Consider the following 6,305-nt stretch of genomic DNA (forward strand, 5'->3'; position numbering starts at 1 on the left):
TGAGGACTGTGTTGAATCTCCCTTGAGCTCTGAAGGTAATCCAGACCCTCATACAATGCAACTCTTTCCAGGAGGCCGGATGTTCTGTCAACAGCCTCTTTTTAGTTTCAAGTTTTAACAAATATGGAATTTAATAATTCTTGTTTAATCATGCAGTTGAATTTCTTTTCTTTTCATCTTCCAAACTTTGTAACTAAGGCTCCTTAAAGTTCACCTCCAGGTTCAGTCCATGACTCCTGGTTAATGCAAGAAAGACTTGAGCAATACTTCAAGGCCACGAGATGCATGGGCTTATCTACGGTGGTTTTTTGGCTTCATGCCCTAATTTCAGGCTACTTTGGATAGAGTTATAGCTCTGTATTTACTAGGTTGATAATCTTATGGACTTTCTTAACCTTTCCAGCTATATTTTTCTGCTCTCCAAAATGGAGATGATAATGACTCCTACGTCATAGTAACGCTCTGAGAATTAAACGAGACACTCCATATAAAGTACATAGAACAAATATACTCTACAGTGTCAATAAAGTCAGTAATGATGTGTTTTTTCCGCCAACAACTAGGTTTTTTTGTTACCTTTTCCTAGGGCCAAACATGCTTCTCAATTCAACCTTTTTCTGCTTTAGTTCCCTGGCTGTATGTTTCATTTGGTTGAACATCCTGTTCCCTAACATTGTGCTAGTGAGTCTTCCTAGATGGTCTGCCCTTCCTTTAATTCCCTAAGGTTGTATTCATTTTCAGTCCCTTGCCATGGGTCCTTGGATATGTCTCTGCCATTCTCTGTACATATATTTTAGCCTCAATATTGTCCCTATTTGACTTTAGTGTAGCAGACAATTTATTAGATTGGATGTCAAGTATCCTGAGTTGTAATGCTGTCTAACCCACTGATTCCAAATAGGAAAAGGAGTACGTTAAGGCTGTATATTGTCACACTGCTTATTTAACTTATATGCAGAGTACATCATGAGAAAGGCTGGGCTGGAAGAAGCACAAGCTGGAATCAAGATTGCCGGGAGAAATATCAATAACCTCAGATATGCAGATGACACCACCCTTATGGCAGAAAGTGAAGAGGAACTCAAAAGCCTCTTGATGAAAGCGAAAGTGGAGAGTGAAAAAGTTGGCTTAAAGCTCTTCAGAAAACAAAGATCATAGCATCTGGTCCCATCACTTCATGGGAAATAGATGGGGAAAGAGTGGAAACAGTGTCAGACTTTAATTTTTTGGGCTCCAAAATCACTGCAGATGGTGATTGCAGCCATGAAATTAAAAGACTCTTACTCCTTGGAAGAAAATTTATGACCAACCTAGATAGTGTATTGAAAAGCAGAGACATTACTTTGCCAACAAAGGTCTGTCTAGTCAAGGCTATGGTTTTTCCAGTGGTCATGTATGGATGTGAGAGTTGGACTGTGAAGAAAGCTGAGCACCGAAGAATTGATGCTTTTGAACTGTGGTGCTGGAAAAGACTCTTGAGAGTCCCTTGGACTGCAAGGAGATCCAATCAGTGCATTCTGAAGGAGACCAGCCCTGAGTGTTCTTTGGAGGGAATGATGCTGAAGCTGAAACTCCAATACTTTGGCCACCTCATGCAAAGAGTTGACTCATTGGAAAAGACTCTGATGCTGGGAGGGATTGGGGGCAGGAGGAGAAGGGGACGACAGAGGATGAGATGGCTGGATGGCATCACTGACTCGATGGACGTGAGTCTGAGTGAACTCCAGGAGTTGGTGATGGACAGGGAGGCCTGGTGTGCTGCGATTCATGGGGTCGAAAAGAGTCTGACACGACTGAGTGACTGAACTGAACTGAACTGAACCCACTCCAATACTCTTGCCTGGCAAATCCCATGGACGGAGGAGCCTGGTAGGCTGCAGTCCATGGGGTCGCTAAGAGTTGGACACGACTGAGCAACTTCACTTTCACTTTTCACTTTCATGCATTGGAGAAGGAAATGTCAACCCACTCCAGTGTTCTTGCCTGGAGAATCCCAGGGACAGGGGAGCTTGGTGGGCTGCCATCTATGTCGTTGCACAGAGTCAGACACGACTGAAGCGTCTTAGCAGCAGCAGCATGCCACTAATAAACGGCATATTTTTAAATGATTGATTCTCAATCTTGACTAGATATTAGAACTGCCTATTGTTGTTGTTTGTTTTTGTTTAGTCACTCAGTCATGTCTGACTCTTTGTTAACCCATGGACTATAGCCCATCAGGCTCCTCTCTCCATTGGACTTCCCAGGCAACAATACTAAAGTGGTTTGCCATTTCCTTCTCCAGGGACTCTTCCCAACCCAGGGATCAAACCCGAGTCTCCTGCATTGACAGGCAGATTCTTTACTGCTGAGCCACCAGGGAAGCCCAAATGAAAGTAATTAATGGTTAATATGAGGATGAGCCCCAAGCCCAGAATGGTGATCATTCTAGGCAAACAGAGCCAGAAATGCAGTTGGTTTAACGTTCATAAATCAAGCAGTATACTATACCCTGTTTATAAAATGAGGGAGAAAATTAAATGATCATTTCAATAGACGCAGTAAAAGTATTTTTTAAGATTCAAAGCTCATTTTGAATAAAAGTCTTAGTGGCCAAAGATAAGAAGGGGACATCTCTGATCTGATCAAAGGAACTATAGTGAGCTGAGTTGGGGCCCCAGAGATATTTACACCCTAACCCCAGCCTGTGACTGTGTTATCTCATATGGAAAGGGGACTTCACAGGTGTGGTTAATGACCTTGAGATGGGAAGATGGTCCTCTATTATGCACGTGAGCCAATATAACCCAAGGATCCCTATTGAGGGAGGCTTGAGAGGAAGAGTGGCTGCAGATGCAGAGCTGGGATGGTGTCAGAGACTGGAAGGTGCTGCTCCTGGGAGTGAATAGATTTTGCTAAATATTAAAAATATGGCGGTCATTAACCCAGAAATTATGGTTAGTAACTTTGGAGTGTGCCTAAGCTTATAAGCATTTTGTTTTGTTGTTCATTTTTAAACATACCTATGAGAGATACCGGAGAAGGCAATGGCGCCCCACTCAAGTACTCTTGCCTGGAAAATCCCATGGACAGAGGAACCTGGTAGGCTGCAGTCCATGGGGTCACTGAGAGTCAGACACGATTGAACGACTTCATTTTCACTTTTTACTTTCATGCATTGGAGAAGGAAATGGCAACCCACTCCAGTGTTTTTGCCTGGAGAATCCCAGGGATGGGGGAGCCTGGTGGGCTGCAGTCTATGGGGTTGCACAGAGTCGGACAGGACTGAAGCAACTTAGCAGCAGCAGCAGCAGCATGAGAGATACTGATTCATAGCCAGGATTAAAAACTACTTCTTCATTCATTTAAAATTTACTCAGCCAACTTTCATTGAAATCATAAAGCTAGTAGGACTTGAATGTACAATACCTAATACCACACCATCCCTACCTTCATCCTGCCTAGAGAGATAACAAGTTGGGGCTTTGTCTATTTTCTAGTAAAATTTTTGGCATATCAGTTCAGTTCAGTCACTCAGTCGTGTCTGACTCTTTGGGACCCCATGAATCCCAGCATGCCAGGCCTCTCTGTCCATCACCAACTCCAGGAGTTCACTCAGACTCATGTCCATCGAGTCACTGATGCCATCCAGCCATCTCATCCTCTGTCGTCCCCTTCTCCTCCTGCCCCCAATCCCTCCCAGCATCAGAGTCTTTTCCAATGAGTCAACTCTTTGCATGAGGTGGCCAAAGTATTGGAGTTTCAGCTTCAGCATCATTCCCTCCAAAGAACACTCAGGGCTGGTCTCCTTCAGAATGCACTGATTGGATCTCCTTGCAGTCCAAGGGACTCTCAAGAGTCTTTTCCAGCACCACAGTTCAAAAGCATCAATTCTTCTGTGCTCAGCCTTCTTCACAGTCCAAGTCTCACGTCCATACATGACCACTGGAAAAACCATAGCCTTGACTAGACAGACCTTTGTTGGCAAAGTAATGTCTCTGCTTTTGCATATGCTATCTAGGTTGGTCATAATTTTCCTTTCAAGGAGTAAGCGTCTTTCAATTTCATGGCTGCAGTCACCATCTGCAGTGATTTTGGAGCCCAGAAAAATAAAGTCTGACACTGTTTCCACTGTTTCCCCATCTATTTGCCATGAAGTGGTGGGACCGGATGCCATGATCTTCGTTTTCTGAATGTTGAGCTTTAAGCCAACTTTTTCACTCTCCACTTTCACTTTCATCAAGAGGCTTTTGAGTTCCTCTTCACTTTCTGCCATAAGGGTGGTGTCATCTGCATATCTGAGGTTATTGATATTTCTCCCAGCAATCTTGATTCCAGCTTGTGCTTCTTCCAGTCCAGCGTTTCTCATGATGTACTCTGCATATAAGTTAAATAAACAGGGTGACAATATACAGCCTTGACGAATTCCTTTTCCTATTTGGAACCAGTCTGTTGTTCCATGTCCAGTTTTAACTGTTGCTTCCTGACCTGCATACAAATTTCTCAAGAGGCAGATCAGGTGGTCTGGTATTCCTATCTCTTTCAGAATTTTCCACAGTTTATTGTGATCCACACAGTCAAAGGCTTTGACATAGTCAAATGCTGCTTGGCCTTAAAAATAGCATGTTTACTATTATGAAACAGCTGATCTCTGTTCCTTGTCCCAGGAATGCCTATGAAATATTTTTAGTGTAAAACAGCATCATTCCATTAGTCTTTTGTGTATTCCCTTCATTTTTAGGTGTTTACTTTCTAATAAGTGTCTTTGGTATAATATAAGTTTCAACATAGAGTGAAATTTTCATTCACTTAATATGTGACTACGTCAATTCCCTTTATTTGCATATATACTGAAATGCAGTGATCTTTGATTTCATAAAACCATGTTTCACAAGATTTTTTTGCCAAAGAGAATAATAAATGTATATTGCCTGATTGTGTCATACTCATAGATATACATAATCGAGGTAATGATAATAACCTATTCAAGAGAAACAGCCCTATAAACTTCAAAATAGCCAGATACTTAAGTCCCTTGTTATCACTTGATGAACCAAAGTTCCCTTTAGTTAATTTAGTTAATAAAAATTGTGTAAGCCTGAATGAAGCAGCTTAGCAGAACAGCAATACTGACAAGACATCATCTTACACCATTAGCTAACATGGGCATGAAGGCAGTGACCATCTACAGTGTGTGAAATGCCACAGGAAGTCATCAACAGGGGAGGGGAGTTATGTCAGTCCAATTTCTTCAAGAACACTATGTGGGGTTTCAGCTTCCTCCTGCAGCAGATCAGCCTGCTCAGTTGCCTTAAGGACATTCTTGGGTATTTCCTGAACTTCTCCTCCCAAAAGAAACTCATCCAAAACAAAATAAGCCTTCTCAAAATTAAAAATGGTATCAGATTCGCACACACTGCCAAAATACTTGTCAAGTAATTCCACATAACGATGAACTATTTCCAGGGTAATTAGTTCATTATCCTGATCCTCAATAGCACAGCAAAAATACAGACTGGCATATTTTTGTAAACAATCTTCAGATCTCGCCACTCAAGAAAGCTGCACATTTTAGGTTTCCATGCTAAAACGGTTTGAAGAAGTTCTCTTGTGATCTTTTTCTTCTCTTTGTCTGATAATGGGACACATCACCTCCGTAGTGGAAGCTTTCCCTGACGACTAAAGAGCAACATAAACTGCATGGCAGCCGCGGGTCACGGGCGGGGCATGGCTTGGCCGCAGCGGCGGCGGCGACTGAGGGGCAGCCCCTGTCGCTGAGCTGAGGAAGAGAAGCTGTCTTGCTGTCACTTTATAGATTATTTTGGGGAAATACAGAGTTCTTAACGTCTCTTGTATTTTTAGATTACTGTGTTTCTAAGTCTTTAGGAAAGACCTTTATACTGTTGGCTGCTGCTGCTGCTGCTACTAAGTCGCTTCAGTCATGTCCGACTCCTGCGACCCCATAGACGGCAACCTACCAGGCTCCGCAGTCCCTGGGATTCTCCAGGCAAGAACACTGGAGTGGGTTGCCATTTCCTTCTCCAATGCATGAAAGTGAAAAGGGAAAGTGAAGTCGCTCAGTCATGTCCGACCCTCAGCGACCCCATGGATTTCAGCCTACCAGGCTCCTCTGTCCATGGGATTTTCCAGGCAAGAGTACTGGAGTGGGCTGCCATTGCCTTCTGTGTGTACTGTTGGAGAAGTCAGCTATTAGAATGCTTGGTGCTCCCATTGCTATGTCTGAAGGAATAGCCGTTAACCAACTGAATGTACAATGAGTAAGTTGGTATGTTAAATATGTGACCATAATACTTCTGTGCTGATTG

The 6,305-nt window shown here is 42.9% G+C and overlaps 1 pseudogene across 1 annotated transcript; it reads right to left on the reverse strand.

The window, feature by feature from the left end:
- Positions 1 to 5,001: 5,001 nt before the first annotated feature.
- On the reverse strand, positions 5,002 to 5,681 carry LOC147374601 (AP-1 complex subunit sigma-2 pseudogene; annotated as a pseudogene). Its single transcript, XR_015163262.1, has one exon. The product of XR_015163262.1 is annotated as an AP-1 complex subunit sigma-2 pseudogene (transcript).
- Between the last annotated feature and the right edge of the window lie 624 nt (positions 5,682 to 6,305).

The sequence above is a fragment of the Bos grunniens genome, chromosome 4, assembly GCF_055505025.1.
Source record: "Bos grunniens cultivar Pamir isolate PY7600 chromosome 4, Bosgru_T2T1.0, whole genome shotgun sequence".
In the NCBI taxonomy this organism is placed as follows: domain Eukaryota; kingdom Metazoa; phylum Chordata; class Mammalia; order Artiodactyla; family Bovidae; genus Bos; species Bos grunniens.